This window comes from Sapajus apella, unplaced genomic scaffold (genome assembly GCF_009761245.1).
Source record: "Sapajus apella isolate SASKATOON/1434 unplaced genomic scaffold, GSC_monkey_1.0 scaffold70, whole genome shotgun sequence".
Classification (NCBI taxonomy): Eukaryota; Metazoa; Chordata; class Mammalia; order Primates; family Cebidae; genus Sapajus; species Sapajus apella.
The window spans coordinates 6,257,355-6,270,555 of NW_022437010.1; the positions used below are offsets into that span (position 1 = coordinate 6,257,355).

The window sequence follows — 13,201 nt, forward strand, 5'->3', positions numbered from 1 at the left end:
ACAGGGAAATCCTGCTTACCCTGTAGATCTGTGGATGTCAGATAGTCTTGGGGCTCGTAAAGGTCTTTTGCTTCTCCTTCCTGTTTTCACATTTCAGTAAAGATTGAGGTACCTGTGGGTACCGAGTCTGGGAGCCAGTGTTCAGCAAACGAGCATGTGGGTGAATAAACCGCAACCGGCTGTAAGAAGTGCTGCTGTTCATGAGGGTCAGCTGGGAGGATGGCGGGGACACCAGTTACAGATGTCTTCTGTGAGCAAGTGCTCTTTAGTCTGGGACCCGGCAGTGAGTAAGGTGAGGTGAAGGGAGAGTGGGGGAGGGCAGGTGGCCTAGGGAGGGACAGGCTGTCAGAGACCTTGAGTGCTAAAGAGCTTGGTGTGTTCTGAAAGTAAAAGAAAAGAAAACAGAGATTGTTTTCCTGCTCCATGGGGAGAGAATCAGTGCTGACTAATCTACAAAAGAAAAGTCGGACAGTAATCTCTCATCAGTGCAGCTTTTAATGAGACCCAGAGCTTCCAGGAAAATTTAGCTTAATAAGTACCACACTGTTACTTCCTCGGGAAAATGAAAAAGGAAGGAGCGGTGAGACAGAAGGGCCTAATTCACCCCCCAGTTGACCGCATCTGACTTGGCGGGCTAACAAAGCAACTTTAGGCAGTGGGGAGAGAGGCGGGGGAAGATGGACATCTCTACATGGAAATATTTTATGACTGTGGATTTTAGTATCTCTGTTTCCTGTCTTCCTTCAAAGATTAAAAGGAATCCATGGATAAAACAGGTAGTATTATGATCATATATAAAATTTGGTTAAGCAAATTCAAGGACTTTTCCTACTTAGGGTCAGTATGTTCTATGGACATTGATAACCCATGGTTTCAACTGTAACCTCACATTGATCCCCAATTCTCAGGGAAAGAGGACACTCGTCCACTTCTGGTCACTGACATTTTAGGTGAAATCCTGAAGTGACTATTTATTGGCAGCCTGATTAGGTACTTTAATTGTCCATTATGTAACCCCAGATCCAGGTTAAAATATTATGACATCAATGACTTCAGCTAGACCATGACTACACATGTTTACTTCCTGGAGTAATTAACTTGGTTAAAGAAAAAAAAATCCCAGCACGTTCTTGTTTTGTTAAGGTAACAAAATGAGCTCACATCAATATGTTTAAATTACTTTTAAAATGTTTTGTGGGCTTAAACACAAACATCATAGCAAAGTTTACCTGTGACCCAATCATAAAAATGTAAATCCCAGATCTACTCAGGTAATACCAGTGGTCTGGTACCAATGGCTTCCTGCCTGCCACTGGGATTTGTCTTCCAAATAGGAAAAGCCCCTGGCGGGACAGATGATGGGGAAATCATTACATCCATCTCAGTGCTGAGTTCTCACATGCTCTTCTGCTTTTCTGTAAATTGACCTAAAATAGTCATCTTTGATGGTCTCTCACTTTCTCTCTAAACCCCTGATGTGAGAATGTATTAGAATTGTTTTCTATAACAACAAGCCTGCCTACAGACCGACCTCCTAGCTCCAGCTTAGCAGTGTCCAACAGTAAAAACAGAAAAGCCCCTGACTCATGTCTTCTTTTGAGAGCAAAGAACCCATTTGCAGAAGGCTCAGGCACCCCCTCCTCTGGCCACATTGGACAGAGTTGTAGTATACAATCATGCCTGAGCTGTTCACTGGACAGGTGTAACTGGACCCCACGACAACTGCCTTGGGTCAAGCAAGATTGATGCCCTGGGGCTATGCTGGGAAGAGGCCCACTTCAGGGAGAAGCTGGAGCTGTGTTGAGAAGGCGAGGCCAAGGAGGGCAGCTGTGGAATGAGCCACTGAGCAGGACCTGCATTTCACCAGCGCCTGGAGGTATAAATCCTGGCTCTCCCTTTTCCAGCTCTGTGACTCTGTACAAAAGCACCTTGTCTGACTTATCGGCATTTCTGTTTTTTCACCAATAAAAAATAACAGTATCCCCCTCAGAAGATAACATGCGATGCAAGATGAAAACAGATACCTGGCACAGACCTATTCTTTATTCCGAGTCAAGTCTTATTTCCTTAGGGACAGGGCATCAGTAAGGAACCCCTCAGCACTTTGCACGATTCATTGAGTTCTCAGGCATTCACTTGCTAGTACTGAATAAGAAAAAGATACTACTAAACTGCCACTAAGCTCACAGGCTTGTGATGTGTGGTGGATGAGACACAGCTCGTGCCGTAGCAGGCAGGTCTGAATCCAGTGCTGTAAGCACCATGCGCCGTGAGGGGGCATTAGAATATTTGAAGCAATGAAGCGATCCCATCGAATGTATCTGCTAGAGGAATTGCAATCATGAGAAAAATGAATTGTGAAGTTGATCGTGGAGGCATAGTGTCCAGGCAGAAACCTAATCCAAGCAAGAAGATGATTTGACGGCTGAGGGAAGAGAGTGCTCAGGGGAATGGAATGGAATGGACAGAGGAGCTCCAGAGGGGATTTAGAGGCTCAATATACTGGTTTGCAGGCTTGAGTTAGGAACCTGCATCGAGCAGTCAATATTACTAGAGCATTGCTGATGACGCCGTGGGTATAAATGAGACCACGTGAAGCGGGCATATATTAAAGACATATCGGTGACCTTTCTGATATTTTCTACCATTTCATATTAATAGGCATGAGGAATGAAGATAGGAAATGATTTTTCTTTTCTCCTCCCTGGCAATCTTCTCTCCTGTGATGTTTTTTCCTCATATGGCTGGGGTCCTATTGCTTTCCCTTTTGATGAAGCTTTTTTTTATTACTTGGTGGTTAGAGGGCCTTAGGTGTGGCAGAGAAATTCCCCAGCCTCGCCGTCACCGTCATAGTGATGAAGAGCATTGACTTCAGGGTCAGGAGCTGGGTTTAGTCCCCACCGCACCACATATTAACCATGTGAAATTAAGCACATGTTTTATTAACCTTTATAAACCTCAGTTTCCTCCCCTGCAAAATGAGAACAATAATAGCACTGACTCCACAGCGTGAAATAATGTGCTCACATGGGCACATGCCCCCCATACGGGGGAAATGCCCGTAGATGCTGCTGTCTCTCCCACTCACCAAAACTGCATTTTCTCTTCTTTGTTCTAAAAGAGAAACAAAGTGCAGGGAGCAAATGGGAGAAAGGAGCAGGAGAAGCTTGCCTCAGACTCCAACTCGTATGACCTGTTAGTCACTAAAATGGAATGCCAACACATGGATCGTGTGTTTGAAATGCCAGGTTGGTGTTTTCCATCGGGATGTGCCCATTGTACTCTGCTTTCTATGGAACCGTCTTCCAGTGCGAGGCCTGGGCATAGGACCTGCCTTTCCACCTCTCAAATATGTTTCCAGGGAAGGGTGTTTCCTTTTCTGGGGGCCACCCCATGGAGCTGAATCTCATTGCTGGAAGCTCTGTGGCCTGCACCTGCTTCCCACAACATGTCAAAGCGTCTCAGCACACAGACCTAGAGGACACCTCCGAGGTCAACCAGCATGGCCTCGCAGAAGCACCAGCAGGAAAGGCTTACAGAGCTTTGCAGGAAAGTCCGGGCAGCCTGGAAGAGTGCCACACTGCAGCTCCCAGACACACACGGTGGCTCCTGCTCGCAGGCAGCTCTAGTTTGGCGCTATTAGGAATGAAGCAATTTCCCAGTTCCTAGGGCCATGGGTAGCTGACAGACTAAATATGCTGTTTGGGAAATTCACCTGACATATTTCCTACACATAAGCCACTTCTTTTTCATGTCCAAGCTGAGGCCAGCCCTGCCTCACCCAAGACTTGTATCTCAGTGCAGGTAGCTGAGCAAGGCACAGCCGCCGAGAGGAAGTCAGGAAGCTTCAGCCGGAGCCTGGGGAAGCCCTGCACAACTTGGCCTTGAGGAAAGCACCTGATAGACGTTTGCTTTTCCTCACACAGAGTTGGTGAGCATTCGGACTGTGTGGTCACATCAGATCGCTCCCACCTCCCGAAGCATTTCTTTTTCTGGAGTATGAAGCAGCTATTCAGGGAGGAAAGCAATTTGATGTCAGGGGCTCCTTTGAACTTGGGAATTAGACCTCAGAAGCTTAGAATTGGAGCTCAGCTGCTGGTGGAAAATACACTGTGAATGGTTTATTCAGTAATGCATATATAACATTGAGCAGAATCCAAATACATAAATCACTTATACAATAGCTGTGAAGAGCCACCTTCCAGCACTTCAGAACCAGGCTGCCACTGGCTCACAAAGGCCTCTGTTGCCATCTGCTGGCCACGTGCTTTCTTATGCTCTTCATTCTTGCTCTCTGGTATATTTTGTTCCTCAGCCTTGGGTACTCAGGTCCTTCTGCTGTAAAATTGGCCTCCATCAGAACTGTACTGCCTTGTGTTTTTGAGGCTTGCAGAAGTGACCCTTAGCACTCTTTAAAATTCTGGCAGGACAGAGAAAACAAGGTGGAGAGAGATGACAAAGCCGATTTCCTCCCCCTGGCTGTTTTAAACAGTTCTGTGCACTGTCGGGGCCCTCTGAGCTTAGGCCTATGCCGGCCACAGTACTCAGTTGGTCTTCATAATGTGTCCTGTTACTGTGTCTGTCAACCTCCCGATGTCTGTGTATCACAGCCACCAATATATTACACTGAAGAAACAAGAATTATTAATGTTGCCAGTAAAACCTGCCCATGCATAAGCACAGATTCACACAGTTGTAGGCCTGAAGACAATCCCCAGTGGCAAAACTGTGCCCTAGAGGTTGCTATAAGTCACTGGAGCCAGGAGGCAATTTTGGTCCCCTGTGCAAAGTTGGCCACCATACCTGAGTGACAGTGATATGCTGACCCGGCATCAGCTCCACTCACATGGAAGATCCATTAGTGATGCCGGGTTTCGCCTCCTAGGTGTGGCCACAGGCCCTAGAGCGCTAACAGACGTCACTTTTCAGGATCACCCCTGAGCCATTATGAACAGGAAGCGGCACCACTGATCTCTCAGCAACTCTGAACCGATACATGTGGCATCCAAACTCCTTGAGAGGCTGTACAGAGCATATCCAGAATGCAGCCGCATGGGAGATCAGGGTAGGGCCAAGATACAGGAGGGCTGATGAAAACTGAAAACACGGGGGACCAGCAGGCCGAGGGGCCATGGCTGGCGATGGCTGTGCTCTCCTTAGGGAAAGGCATTCCAGAAACTGAAGTTACGAGGTAGCATAACTAAAGCATCCTGGACCCTTCAAATCTGGGCATGGCTGTGAGCCCCAAAGAGTTGTTGTCAGTTTGCATCATCTCCTAACACAAAGGCTAAGTCATTATGGAAAAAATTATGTTTCAGGTTTTGAGGGGAAAAAATGAAAAGGTGCATGGCCTTTAACTGTAAACAGGAGAAGAGGGCGGGGAGTGGCAGAAATGAAAATCAAGAAATCTAGCAATGGCTGGTAACCTAAGGAACTTATGTATCAGTTATCACTGCACAATAAATCATCCCCTAAAACTTAGTGGCTTCAAAGAACAATCATCATTTATTGCCACACCCCGCTGGTATAGGTCAAGAATTCAGACAGGGCATGGAGAGGGGACTTGTGTTGCCCCACAGTGACTGAACCTCACAGACTGGAAAGCTGAGGCAGGAATCATCTTTTACTTAGCTGTCTGGAGGCTGATGCTGGCTGTCAGCCAGGAGTCTGGCCATGGTGTCAGCCAGAACAGCACAGATGGCCTCACTGTAACCTGGGCCTCCTCACAACATGGCAGCTGGGTTCCAAGGACAAGAGTCCCAGCAGAGAGAGCCAGGCAGAAGCCATATTGTCTCTACGGCATAGCCTCAGGAGTTGCACAGCATCACCTCCACTGTCAAGGTTATAGAACCTGTCCAGGTCCAAGTAGAAGATAAACCCCTTCTCTCAGTAGAAGAGGGTCAAGTCATTGTAAACGAGCATGTGTCTTTGGAAAAAAGCATCTGACACACCTGTCTCCTTTATCACCTTTACCCTCATACCCACACGTGCACAGCAACAGGTCAGACTGTCACAGACCCTCAGTGATCGTGGCATGGGTTTATGCTGGGTGAATAGGTGCGTTTGTGGATCAGCTGTACTTCTGGTTTGTAGTTTGACCTGCTCTTAGCCTCTCTATATCTCAGTTTCTTCTGGGAAACAAAAAAGCTGAACTCTAAACCAAGTCGTTGGAAACTGTAACCTTTTCTCTCAACCTTTTGTATACCCTGATGCATATGCCTCAGTGGTAGTGAGGGTCACAGTTCAGTTGGGGATGGGGGTAAAAATTTGCAAAAGCCTCGCTCAAAAACTCTAGAATTCCTTCCAGCTGTGACCTCTGAGCATTGAGATGTTGGTCATGCTCTTTGTTGTGGTTTCACTTTCCTGCTCTGTAAAATGAAGGGTCTACTAAACTATCAGTTAAACTCTTCCCAGCTGTCATATTTGATGTTAGTACTCATTTTGACATAATGAGCTTCCTTCATCCACGCCAGTAGTGTTTTGCTACTATGGACATAAAAGTCTGCAGAAGAAATCCTGTATTTATAAATTCCTGCCCAGGCTATTGAAGAGGTCTTCCTTTCTGTGGAATGATAGAAGCATGAGTGGCTTTTGCAGCAGGGACCTGGGAAATCAGCACACTCTCCACTTTACAGAAGTGAAAACTGATGCGCAGAGAAGCCAAGTGATTGCCAAGGACAGAGGGCAAGTTATTGGTAAATCAGGCTAAAATCCCATGACCTAAGGCAGTGTGCTTTACTGTGGTGACATCATCCCCTTAATACAAAATATGTGAACATGAGGACCAAGTCATACCACCCCCATCTATCCCATCTCCATTATTCCTATGAAGGGACAGTACCCTCAACAGTCCCATCTTCTTTCCATTTCCACAAATGTGATAAATGCTCAACTTTTATAAAAGTATAGTTTTTCAAACATGAAAACTAGATTAAAAAGCTGAACGTCCAAAATAATTATAACTAAAGGTAGTGGTAGTCAAGATAACACATAGAGGCTCTTGGTATGATTTCTACCGAGAGAAACAATGTCTATACTTGTAGAACTAGACATCTGAAAAACAAGTTGGAAGGCTTTTAAATCCATTTGGTTGGTTATTTAGGGGCGGAAGTGGCATAAGGAAGGTAGTACTGCTCAGTCTGGGAAAAAGGAAAGGGTCTACATTTTGGTTTCAATTTGTGTTACCTTTTTTATTTTTCATAGTGGCAAAATACATGTAACACAAAATTTACCTTAGCCATTTTGAAGCATGTATGTTACATTTTTAACATGTTTTTGTTGAATGGTTAAAAATCTAGGAAATGATAAGCCTCACATATTCCCAAGAGCAAATCAAGTTCAAGCACAAATTGACTTTCCCAAGCCCAACTCCATGTTCCAGAAGTGGGATCCTCAGCCACACCCTGTGAACACCTTAAAGCACTTAAATGCTTTTGACCTTGTAAAGTACAGAGAGCACATCAGAGTTTGTCTAAACCTTTGTGTTGGTGTCCTTCAGTGCCACAGCCCTATGTATTTGGAAATACTCATCATAAAGGTTTAAATTCTCCTTCCTCCAAACATATTTGTTCAATCTTGTCAAATTTTAGTTAAGCTTTTTTTTAAGTGTTGTTAAAAGAAAAACCTTAGACAAATTAAATTCAACAGAGTTTAACTGAGCAAATAACAATTTGCGAATCAGGCAGCCTGTGAACCAGAATAGGTTCAGAGAGGCTCCAACACAGTCATGTGGTGGAGGATTTTTTTGTTTTTTGTTTTTTAAGACAGGGTCTCACTCTGTTGCCCAGGCTGGGAGGCAATGATGCAGTCATGGCTCACTGCAGCCTTGGACTCCCAGGCTTAAGTGATCCTCTCATGTAAGCCTCCCAAATAGCTGGGACGGGCACACCACCATGCCGCACTAATTTTTGTATTTTTTGTAGACACAGGGTCTCACCATGTTTCCAGGCTGGTCTCGAACTCCTGGGTACGAGTGATCCACCTGCCTAGGAATTCAGCCTGGGAATTGGTGGTGTGCCTGTCCCAGCTGCTTGGGAGCCTTAGGTGGGAGAATCACTTGAGCCTGGGAGGCCAAAGCTACAGTGAGCCGTGATTGCACCCTGCCCCTCAGCCTGGGGCAGAGGTGCAGAGGGGCAGAGGGACACCCTGCCTAAAAAAAAAAAAAAAAAAAAAAAGTGTTAGTATCACAGGCATGAGCCACCATACCCACAGCCTGGAAGAAAATCTATAGGCAAAAAAAGGAAAGTAATATACAGAAAACAGAAGTGAGGTACTAAAACAGCCAGAATGGCTACAGTTCGGTTGTTTGCCATATTTGAACTCTGTTTGAACAGTTGGCTGCCTGTAGCCAAAGCTCAATGATCAGCACAGAGTAGATTATAGTCTGTGTACACATCCCGTTAGGTTACAGTTCACTGTGTACACAGAAACCTTTAAAATATGTGAAGAAGTGGCTTTAAGCTAAACTTAATTTCACAGTATCTTGTTAGTATGAAACACACTTATAACAAAAGTGTCGAAAACCAGTCAAGTGCTACTGTTTTAAATCGAGCCAAACATTAACTTTTACCTAATATTCCTAATATTCCTCAGTCTCCTACTCCAGTTGGTATTTGTAAATACAGGGTGTGCTATGTCGTGAATGAACCTTGATATTCGGTTGCCTAACTTTGAATGAAGCCTGTGCCTTCGTTGGTCAGAGCTCTGGATATGATGTGCTCACCGTGTTTCTGGAGTTGCTGGTATTTCTCCAGTTGGCGAGGTGGAAATGCAGCATGGTGCCTGGGAAGCTCAGAGGCACTGGGCCGGCAGGCCTACTTTCCCCTGCCTCTCACCAGCTATTATCATTCAGAACAAGCTCCTTATGCTCTCCAGGTCTTTTTGTCCCTACCAGAGATTTCAAAACCTATTTCATGAGAATGTTAACAAGGATGACATTCAATTACATCTACAAAGTACCTGGCATAAGTGCCTAGAACATAGTAGGTACTCAATGAACATTAATATTATTCTTCTTTTGATATCAAATTCTCTTAGGCTTATGTGTAACAATTACTTTGAAGTCCTCTGATTGCTCAAAAGACTTTCTTTAAGACTTCAAAGTATTAACCTGATTGTGGAGAGCAAAATGTCTGTGTCTAAAGGATTAGTCTCATTTCTAGCTTTCAGCCTGTCTTAAACATCTCTAGCACTTACTTCTGTTTGAAATCCCAAAGAACTCTTTCTTTTTGTTAACTCTTACTCTCAACTTTCTTTTATTTTTTTCCTCTTTTTACCCCCAGGCATAAAGTCCATAGTCATGTCTGCCACTAGGTTTGTTTTCTCTTGCATCTTGATATTTTCTTGTGTTTTCACAAGAAAAGGAAATGTTAGAATTGCTTAAGTAACATACAAATTCTAACATGCCATGATAGAATTCCTTACAACATACAAATGTCGTAGTATATAAGGTTTTCTTGTGACTTAGTCTGGAAATCACTCATAAAAAAGTCGTTATTCTTACTGGCTACTGATATAAAATTCTTTAATAAGGAAAACCATTGAATATCTTTCTTCTTTTTTCTTGGAGACAGGGTCTCACTCTGTTGCCCAGGCTGAAGTGCAGTTGGAATGATGACAGCTCACTGCAGCCTTGACCTCCCCAGCTTCAGGCGATCCTCCTACCTCAGCCTCCCAAGTAGCTGGGACTACAGGCATGTGCCACCGTCCTCGGTTAATTTTTGTATTATTTATAGAAACAGGATTTTGCCATGTTGCCTAGGCTGGTCTCAAACTCCTAGACTCAAGCGATCTGTCCACCTTGGCTTCCCAAAGTATTGGGATTCCACGTGTGCCCTACCGCATCTGGCCTTTGAATATCTTTTCTTCTCTATATAAAATCTTGGCAGAAATTTCTTCTTTTGTCATCCTGAAATTTACTTTCACAAAACATTTTCAGAGCCCCTTATCTGTCATTGGTCTTTTGGAATCCTTTTTGACCTGCTGAAAGACAGTACCACTGTATTTTTCTTTGCAACTTGTGGAGCCACTATCATACCCAGTACGTGGCTATGTCTATGACTGTACCACATGTTGCTCTTCCATTTGTTATCTGATGGGCCCTTGAGTTGTTTCCATTTTTTGGCTGTTGCTAGTAAAGCTTCAATAAATATTTGCATATAAGTCTTTGTGTGGATGCGTTTTCATTTCTCTTGAGTATACATCTAGGGGTGGGATTTCTGGATCACATTACCTCTTCTTTTTAAGCCCCAACCTAGAATTGTTGCTTCTAGGATCTGTCAAGAGATTCCCAGACAAGCAAAAACCAAACTCCTGGAGTTGGCCCCACTCGTCTACTTGGTAAGAAGCTTACGAAGGTGTTCAGATTCGTACTTTGTAATCTCGCTGTACTGATACTGAGCATCTTCTTTGAGCATCTTTCTTGACCAAAGGCAGAATTAAATCTGCACCACCTCAGGTCTGTAAGTAACAGAGCGGGAAGGAATCAGAAGACTTAGCTTTTGGGGTTTGCAAAAACAGCAGGACAAATGCTCAATATCCTCCTCAAAAATACATTCAGATGAGGATAATTTGGGTGGTGGGCCTCAGGCAGCTTGCAAGGACAAAGCCTGTCAACTCTTACTTCAGTATGTGACCTGAATGGAGGTGTCTACAAAAGAGCAGGAATCCTCTCTTCTTTGAGAATAGGTCAACAATCAAGTGGGTGGTTTTAGTTATTCAGATAGAGTCACAGGGCATTAGATGCAGAATAGTAAAATCTCCATCATCCAGGGAAAATGATTTTAAATACAGGTAGACATACAGAGGTCTAGCACCACCTGGGTAGCAGAGTCATCATTTCAAGGACCATAGAGTTCCTTTGTGAGGAGGAACTGAGCTCAAAGAAGATGCTCAGTATCAGTACAGCGAGATTACAGAGAATGAACCTGAACACCTTTGTAAGCTTCTCACTAAGTGGAAGAGTGGAGCCAACTCCAGGAGTTTGGTTTTTGCTTGTCTGAGAATCTCTTGACAGATCCTAGAAGCAACAATTCTATGTTAGGGCTTAAAAAGAAGAGGTAGTGTGATCCAGCAATCCCACCCCTAGATATATACTCAAGAGAAATGGAAACGCATCCACACAAAGACTTACATGCAAATATGTATTGAAACTTTATTAGCAATAGGCAAAAAGCAGAAACAACTCAAGGGCCCATCAGATAAATGGAAGAGCAAGATGTGGTACAGCCATACAATAAAAGTATTATTGGTGGTAAAACGGAATAAAGCAGTGACACGCACTAGAAGATGGATGGCCCTTGAGAACATCATGCTATGGGAAAGAAGTCAGACACAAAAGGTCACATACTGCATGATTCAGTTTTTATGAAATGGCCAAAACAGGCGAATGCTTAGAGACAGTAAGTGAATTAGTGGTTGCCAGAGGCTAGGGAGGATGGGACATTTGAAAGGTTTCTAATAAGTAGCATTTCTTTGGGGGTAATGAAAATGCTTTAAAATTGATTGTGGTAATGGCTGCACAACTGTGAATATACGAAAAACCATTGAATTGCACACTTTAATTGGATAGATTTGATGGTATGTGAATTATATCTCCATAAAGCTGTTAAGAGACATCAGGAAGAGACCAGAGTTCCTCCTGTGCCACAGGAAATGAATGAAGTCTACCCAGTCCTCCTACAGGCGGTTTAGCATGCCATTACCACAGACTGCGGCTAGGACCTGTGGGACTCATTTGTAAATGCCACCTTCTTTGACGGCACCTGAGATTGTTGAAATGGAAGTAATCAATTACTAGAAGCCATTAATTGAATTCTGTGTGCCAGGCCATTGTACTAAGACATTATAAACACCATCTAATTTATGTAAGATTGTTAGTATCCCATTCTGTAGGTAGGAAACCGAGGCTACAGGGTTAGGTGAAACCCAAGGTTTCTGAGCCAGTGATTGACAGAGCAGGTGTGTAAACCAGGTTTGTTTTGGGACAAAGCCCAGGCTCTGAAATACTACATTATTCTGCCTTCCCCCTTCTCCACCCTCAACCCAGCCCCAGTCAAAATGGCAGCAAGAAATGAGACAAGTTATCACTTGGAAGAATATTGATTTGGTTTAAAAAATACTGAATAGAATGACCAAATGATATAGTAATTCCATTTCTCAGTATATACCCCAATGAACTGAAGACAGGACTCAAAATCCTTGCACACCCATGTTCAAAGCAGTATTATTCACATCAGCAACCCACTGTCCCTCAACAGACGAATGGATGAACAAAATGTGATATAGCCATACAATGGAATGTTATTCTGCCACATCCCACAACAAGGATGAACCTTGGGGACGTTGTCCTAAGTGAAGTAAGCCATAAAGAAACAAATGCTGTGTGATTCCACTTATATGAGGTCCCTAGAGTAGATGAATTGATAGACAGAAAATAGAATTGGGATTGTCAACAACTGAAGGGGAGGGGGAATGAGAGTTAGTTTTTAGTGGGTACAGGGTTTCAGCCGAGGAAACTGCAAAGATTCTGGAGAAGGATGCTGTTGATCGTTGTACAACAGTGTGGATGTACTTAATGCCACTGAACTGTACACTTAAAATGGATAGAATGGTAAATGTGTTTTGTGTATTTTAACAAACACACACATGCATGTCAGTATTGTGTGTGTTTGAAAATCTAGAGCTAGAAGCTTTTTTGAGTGTATTTAGCAGGAAAACTTAAAAGAAAGCTCTTGTCTCTGGAGGAGACAGGCCTGAGGCATCCAAAGGGAATGAAAGCCACCTAGGGAGCCAATTCAGTTCCCATGAAAGTCACACCTGGAGTGAAATGCACTCTGTTCACAGTTCTAGGAGTGCCGTTACCAAGGGAAAGGAAGGAGAAGGAAGAGAGGTAAGGTTTCTTAAAGAGACATTTGATGACATTTTCCCCAATTTGTTAGTTTGCAGTGACTAAGACTTTTTGTTTTTTAACCTGTTATTATGGAAAAATGTGAACATATACAAAAGTGTGTAGATTTGTAAAATTAGTCCTATGTGTCCATCACCCATCTTTAACAGTTAGATACTCTGTAATTCAATAGATGGTATTTTTCATCCTTACACCTACCCATGCTCACTCCTGTTGTTTTGAGAAAATGTGTATTCGTTTCATATTAAACTATTTTGGTACATATCTGAAAAGATGAAGTTTCTCTTTAAAACA

The 13,201-nt window shown here is 43.5% G+C and overlaps 1 protein-coding gene across 3 annotated transcripts in view; it reads left to right on the forward strand.

Annotated features, from left to right (window-relative positions):
* Positions 1–13,201, forward strand: part of LYRM4 (LYR motif containing 4) — a 155,529-nt gene that overhangs the window by 116,884 nt on the left and 25,444 nt on the right. The window contains exon 3 of one of the 3 annotated variants that reach the window (XR_004260391.1): positions 12,744–12,889. The exons of 1 other annotated variant lie outside the window; for it this stretch is intronic. The gene's annotated coding sequence lies outside the window, so the exon portion shown is untranslated. The remainder of the gene's footprint in view (positions 1–12,743; positions 12,890–13,201) is intronic. One more of the 3 variants, XR_004260392.1, reaches the window with a different exon arrangement.